We start from the raw sequence: 6,131 nt of genomic DNA, 5'->3' as shown, positions 1-6,131 counted from the left end.
ATGGTTCTTTAATATAATTTTTATGAACCAATGATTTATCCCCTGTAAAAAATCATTCGGACTTCGCCATCTTCACCAACCGCATTTTAAGTTCACAGTTTTTTATATATACACAAAATTCATATACATATATATCTATATCTATATCTGCATGCCAAAATGCAGTCAAAAGAAATCAACCTATCAGTCTGAATAGATGGCTAAAGACAGAATATTATCATATGCATTCACTTTATTTTCTTTTCCTTTTTTTTTTTGAGGGGATATTTATTTTCCCTTCAGATTATTCATCTCAGCCAATTGTTACCTTTCAAATACAATTGTCCACAGAAGTGTTGCTAATCATTTGAAAAGATGCAGGGAAAAAAAAAAAAGTTATTCAATCCACCTACACTGAACTCACTACCTTAAGAAATCCATGGGATTATACACCTATTCAGTTATTGAGGGAGTTAAACCCAGGCTTAGATATAATAAAAGCTTGCTAAATTATCTTTTGTCCTTTTACTGGAATACACAGTCTCACATGCAAAACAGAGAAGCAGGAAGCAATCATAGGAAGAGGAAAGATAGCAGTACAAACTGAGAATAACCAGAACTTGTTCTCTTGTGTTTTGAGTTAGCCTCTGCTTTCCATACCTTGAGAAGCATCAAATTAAAAGAATGTGACTGGAGTGACTGGAGACCACAAAAAAAAAAAAAAAAAAAAAGTAACCAAATAGATTTACAGGCATGCTCATAAGTCCATGTAGTTACACAGCTCCAGGCAGAAGGTTTATGTCCATTTAAGAGCGGAAAATTTTCAAGTTCCTCCAGAAGCACCATCTGTTTCTACTGGCTGGTCTTGGTTTGGATTATTTATTACAATAATCTCAGATTTATCAGGTTAACCTTTGGATTGCCTCCTAAAAATAACTACGGAATATTTAGAATTTTTGAGTAATACAGTAGACAACAAGAATAAAATATAACATTTTATTGAAAGAACTTTAAGGTCTTTATCATAACAAAAAAGACAGAAAAATCTGTATCATTTATCACATTTAATAGGTTTGACCCATACAAATAGATAATTGGTCCACAAGATGGCGCTAGGTAATTAAAATTTTTACAAGATTATTGGTGCAATTTCAAATAACTGGAAAAAAAAAAAAAGAAAAAGAAGAAGAAAATTTCCCACCATGGTTATTACAAGATATCTGCCTTATCAGTCTGTTAATGAGAAATAGAAAAAAAACAGAGTTCCCAAAAGCAAAGCCAGGACTTTAAAAGCTGACAAACAACTTTCTATGAATCTTTATGATCTGGTAAGTCTCAGTATCTTAAGAAAAATATAAGTGACTTCTTACAAGCAAAGTTAAAGATAAACTGCATGCTATGAAGGGATTAAATATAGAAACGTTGAGGGGAAGACCATTTCCAAAAAAGCAGCAAAGCTTTCTCTAACCCAGTTATTTAAAAAAATAAAAATAAAAATAAAAAAATAAAAAAACCACACCTATATAACTCTCCATGAGAGTTATTTTTTTAAAAATGGAGGGAGAAAATTTAATTTTCACATATCTGCAGTTAAAATAGACACATTCAGTACAACTGAGTTAAAACCTAATTACCATACCAAATTGATTAGTCAATTCCTATCTTTTTAGACCAAAGTCACAAAGCTCTGTGCCTGCAGGCATTAATACCACCAGTCTATTTCAACTGCATTTTCTCAAGCCCCAGTACAGGACAGCTTCCACCTGGCTGACGGCATTAGAGATCAGTGGAGGTACAGGACTGCAGTTTCTTCTAAATGAAGATATCAACCTTTCTTTTTCTATTTCTTCTGGTTTTGTTGAGGCTGCATTTTTTTTCTGTTTAAGCCTTTCCAGGACTCATACCTAATCCTTTTTTCACTATTTGGGACCAGCAGGAACTGAGAAGCAATTATTTCTCATTTTTCTTTGTTTGAAAGTGTCACTTTAGTGAATATTAGCCATTTATAATAGTATGGATAAATTTTTAAGTTCATTAGCACAAAGTTACACATGAAAAAAATAAAGTCCTAACAGTTTTTGAAAGCATAAAAAAGCAACCTAGAAGAGAATTTCAAGTCCTATAAGATCGATTTCTCCCTAATGGAAAACATTTCAGAGTATGAGTCCAGTGTAACTTAGCTAGCAGTTTTAAATCTTTAAATCTTAATCCTTTGAATCTTTATGGAGGAGCATCCTTAAATGGAAAGCATTCCATAACTAACTCCTAAATGGCCTCTTTCAGATTAAAGTTTAGAATCAATTATGCACTTCCATATAGTAATTATATATTACCGACCAAAATTTTCAAAATTTATCTCTTAATTACCAAATTAATAGTCAGTGGAAGGAAAAACATAACTCTCTCTGGGTTTGTATTCAGTTTGATGGTTGTTCAATAATATTTATAGCCAACTGGAAGAGGAAATAATTGCATGGTAACCTCTCCATCTTTATTTCTTTGCCCAGTAAACACTGTTGAAGATTAAGATTTAAAGATTTTAAAACCCCTAGCTTTTTTCTTCAAAATTACACACACGCAAACAAAAAGAGAACAGCGAGTGTTAACCTAACACTGGCTCTAAATTATAGGTGCTCAGAAAAGTGAGAATCTGTTTAAGTAGCAGCAGTTAGAAGAAAGATTAAAAGAGAGGCTATTTAGTTTCTATCCTTCCTACCCCACTGAAGCTATACTTTTCAGGGTCCACAGTTTTCTGGAGGGACAGCCTGCTTTACCTTTCCTTGCATTATTCTTTCTCCATCTCTCTCACCACACCCAGCCAACCGCCAAACCCTGGAGACAACTCCCCAGTGTCTCCAACATCCGTCCATCCCTTCTTTCAGTCAGAGTTTCCTCCTCAAAATTACCTGCACATACCTAGAGGATTAACAGAAGAGAGTTGAAGGAAGGAACTACTTATAGAGCCCTAAGGGATGGTGAAGACTTAGAATAGTTGGAAGCCAGTATCACCTCAAGACCTGAAGGAACAAGAGGAGTTTTGCTACCAAACTTCTGTGTGCTTCTGAGAGAGGGGCCACCTGACAAGAAACGTGGTTGCAAAGGGAAGGAAGGCAGCAGTTGCCAACACCATAGCCCAGAGGTACAGATGTGCACTAAGGATATGCAGTAAAGAGGAAGTATTCAGGCTTTTTTCTCCTTTCACCTTTCAGTCTCCTGCTCTTATCTCCAGCTGGCCACACTCTCTTGGAAGCCAGAGGCACAGAAGCCAAAATGATACAGTCCACAGGACTCCAAAGGGCAGAGAATAGATTTCCAGGGGTAGAGAAATAATAGCACGCTATACTCAGAAAGCTCAAAGCCCCAGAATGCCTCAGCTAGATTACTGCAATTACCTGACTGTCCTCTACAGTCAACCCTCCAGCCCATCGATTGTTTTTTTAGCTGAAGTCACACTTCAGAAAGGCGTTCTTTGACTGCCTCCCAACCTCTCTCTGTCTCTACCTTTTCCATTGTTTTCTTAGTTCTTCTCTCTAAAATTATTATATTTACTTTTTATGTTTATCTGCTTATCATCAGTTTCCTCCAAATGGAATTAATCTCCCTAAGAGCATTGGCCTAGCCCCTCAGAGTGAGCTATCCATTATTAATGAATGAATAAATGCACATGAATGATCACTGTATGCCGAAAAAAAGTGGCAGATATAAAAATGAATCAGCCGTAGAAACTGAACCCAAAGATGTAGAAACTAATTCACCATTCTAGTGCCCAGCATCCAAACCTTCTTCATCTTTGGGGGGAGTTCCCAAGATATGTATTATTGGCAGGATGCAGAGTCCTCACCTTTTATTACAAGAGCAGAAGGGGAGAAATTACCTGTTTCTCTGCCCAATGGCAGCAGACATGTGGGCACATAACTTATGCCCAGCCAATCAAATGCTTCCACTTTGAACCCTGGAGGAGTGAGAACAGAAATGTATTTCAATCACATAACTTCTCTCAAGGATCCATCAGTGATGACTATTAAGGCATTTTCTGTTAAGCACAAATTTCTTGGAGTGATAATCCGATTTTCCAGATCCTTCTTGTCTATCATCAGGCTTATTAAGTAAGAGCTAAAATTAGAGTTCTATCCAGGAACCAAAAAAAAAAAAAAAAAAAAAAAAATGTGTTCTATCCATATCTCCCTGTCCTTCTGACATAAGTTACCTGTGACATCCAATGCGTGAATCAGTCAAAAAAGAATTAGTGAGTTCAGCACATATATCTTTCTTTTAATCTAAAATCCAGATAACTGATATTATAATCACAAGATATATCTTTAAAATTTTATAAACATGCAAAAAAAAATTTTTTTTAACATCCTCTTCAAATGAGAAGAGCATTGTGAAGGTGTCACGGCAATAAACAATAAACATCTTTTCAATTAGCAATAATCGCGCCTCGGATAAACCTCATTGGCTACGATACTGCCACTGCGCAAAGCTGACAATAAACATCTTTTAACATTAAGAAGCCATATTTTTTTCTATCTCCTATAAATTCCACAAATGACTAAATAAATCAACAACAGCTAAGCAGTATACTTCTCTAACCTGTTTCAGGACATTGATTTTGGTATTTTATAGAAGTCTTTAAGTCATGAAGAGATAAGCAGGATATATAAATGTTCAAGTGTTTTGATTTAACTGTTTTATTGAAAATTCACCACTAACTCATTAAAGGAGAAGGCTGAAAGCCTAAAAGCAGTATTTTAAAAGGGTCTTTAGAGACCAATCATTTCTAATCTAAAACCACAGAATTTCCAGTTCAGTTCAATCAGGTGAATATAAAAATATCCCTTACTATTGGCTGGTCAACCCTTAACTCTATATTTTATCTGAGACACCATTCTTACAATTTTTTAAAAAGATTTTATTTATTTATAAGAGAGAGAGCACACACAAGCATCAGGAGTAGCAGGCAGAGGGAGGAGCAGGTTCTCTGCTGAGGAAGGAGCCCAATGTGGGGCTCCATCCCAGGACTCTGGGATCATGACCTGAGCCAAAGCAGACACTTAACCAACTGAGCCATCCAGGTGTCCCCCATTCTTAAAATTATAGCACAACAAAGCTACAGAAAAAAAGAATTCAGGAGGGGAAGGGTTAATTTAAGTTATAGGTTAATATAGGGCCATATTTCATATTAATAATGATATAAATAGAGTACTATTGTAACCCACCATTTATAGATCCTGTTAGTCTTATATTAGCCTTTGATTAAGAGTCTGATTCTAAGTCCAACATTAGTAACGAATGAATTATTAATGAATTAACACTTAAGGTGATTTTGGGGATAATATTTTTCATGAAAAATTTCTTCCATTGGTAGAGAGTGATTACAGAGTACTAGAAGTTAGATAAATAGATTATGGATAGAGATAGATGATGATGATAGATAGATATTCAGATAAATTGAAAGCTTTATGATATGGTACTGAAAATAACACTAATTTTCCTGGACATAATTTCCAGTATGATGAAAGTTGAAAAATACTTCAATATACAATTTCTGCTATTTATCTCAAGGCAACAGGAAACCACTGAATGGTCTCCAGTATAAAGACAGTTTAAGTCATGCCATTACTTATTAAGTTGTATAAAGCACAGGTCAGCAGCATATAATACACCTGCAAAAGTAATTACTGGTCTTGGTTTGCAACACTTCAGGGTTTCTCTACTTATCTTGAAGAGTGTCATAAAATTATCCAAACAAAATTATCATCTTTGATTTTTTTAAATAAGCCTTAAGACTTTGCAAAAGAACTCAGGGAATATAACAAAGTAAATAATGAGATATTGCCACTCAAAATTGCAGGAAATCAACAATCTTTGCCTATAATAACTAAAGAGATTGATGGCTAAAGTCAAGGAAATTACTCCAAAAATTCTATGGAGAGATTACTTGTCTGGTGCTATAGCTCCATCCAGTGGCAGTTAATGCTAACCTGGGCCATGAGGATTACAGCCAAATACTAGAGCGAGAGAAGAAAGATATTCTCGGTGGAAATGAGTGTTCTGCAAATCATCAGGTCCCAATCACACTAGGACAGCCTTGTACCAACATGAATTATTTCACAGTATTCAGAGTCTCAAAGCCTCAAGAACACCTAAAA

The 6,131-nt window shown here is 35.3% G+C and overlaps 1 pseudogene; it reads right to left on the bottom strand.

Moving 5' to 3' along the window:
* Positions 1 to 4,307: 4,307 nt before the first annotated feature.
* LOC131822795 (U4 spliceosomal RNA) lies at positions 4,308 to 4,464 on the bottom strand (annotated as a pseudogene).
* Positions 4,465 to 6,131: the final 1,667 nt, after the last annotated feature.

This window comes from Mustela lutreola, chromosome 1 (assembly GCF_030435805.1).
Source record: "Mustela lutreola isolate mMusLut2 chromosome 1, mMusLut2.pri, whole genome shotgun sequence".
Lineage (NCBI taxonomy): Eukaryota > Metazoa > Chordata > Mammalia > Carnivora > Mustelidae > Mustela > Mustela lutreola.
This window is presented reverse-complemented; position numbering and strand designations above follow the sequence as displayed.